The sequence below is a fragment of the Lotus japonicus genome, chromosome 2 (genome assembly GCF_012489685.1).
Source record: "Lotus japonicus ecotype B-129 chromosome 2, LjGifu_v1.2".
Lineage (NCBI taxonomy): Eukaryota > Viridiplantae > Streptophyta > Magnoliopsida > Fabales > Fabaceae > Lotus > Lotus japonicus.
In genome coordinates, this window is record NC_080042.1 from 40,679,697 (window position 1) to 40,680,623 (window position 927).

The 927-nt window shown below is 44.6% G+C and overlaps 1 non-coding gene across 1 annotated transcript; it reads left to right on the top strand.

Annotated features, from left to right (window-relative positions):
- Positions 1 to 448: 448 nt before the first annotated feature.
- Positions 449 to 555, top strand: LOC130741507 (small nucleolar RNA R71). The gene has a single exon (XR_009020402.1). It is a non-coding gene; the product is annotated as a small nucleolar RNA R71 (small nucleolar RNA).
- The last annotated feature ends 372 nt before the right edge of the window (positions 556 to 927 follow it).

Genomic DNA, 927 nt, shown 5'->3' on the forward strand with positions numbered 1-927 from the left:
CTCCTCCAAGCTCTTCTTGCCACCATCCTTTACATCAACTTGCTCTTGGACTTGTTGAAATAGTCCAGAGCTTTGACCTTGGAAACCATGATTAGTCATGGTACAAGAATTACTAACATTAGGCCCTCTACGAGTCACACACTCCACTTTGGCTACACTAGCACCGACCAGCTTGGTCACTTTTATGTGATTTTGAATTTCCGCCACTTTTTCGGAGATTTGCTTATTGGAGGCCAAGAGCTTGTCATAAGCTTCAACTTCAAATATACTCCTTCGGGTTTGGCGATCATTTTCAGAGTTCATGGCTCTCGCTGCCATCTTTTCTATTAAGTCATACCCCGCTTGTGGGGGAAGAGCATCGAACTCGCCATTTGAAGCTGCATCTAGGCCAAACCTCCAAGGGTATTGTAGACCATCATAAAATGTTGCAACCAATTCAGCTTGGGTGAGATTGTGTTGAGGACATTTCCTCAATAGCTTCTTGAAGCGCTCCCAAGCTTCATAGAGATTTTCCTCGGTGGTTTGCACAAAATTCATGATGTCTTTTTTCAATTTCCTCAAAAGAGCTTTTGGGAAGAACCTTGTTGTGAATTTTTCTGCTAGGTCTTCCCAAGTAGTGATACTCCCTTGAGGTTGTGAATTCAGCCATTCCTCCGCTGCATCCTTCAAAGAAAATGGAAACAAGCTCAACCGAATTGCATCCGTCGGAACATTGTTCACACGGTAAGTGTTGCAATTCCGGATGAACCTCTCCAAATGAGCGTGAGGATCTTCCATAGCACCTCCACCATATTGGCTTTGGCTAACCAAGTTGATGAATGCCGGTCTCAACTCAAAGTTTCCCACTCCCTTGGGAAAGACAATGCTCCCGGAATAGTCATAACTCATAGTAGCTGAAGTGAGTTCCCGAAGAGACCGGTTGGCATT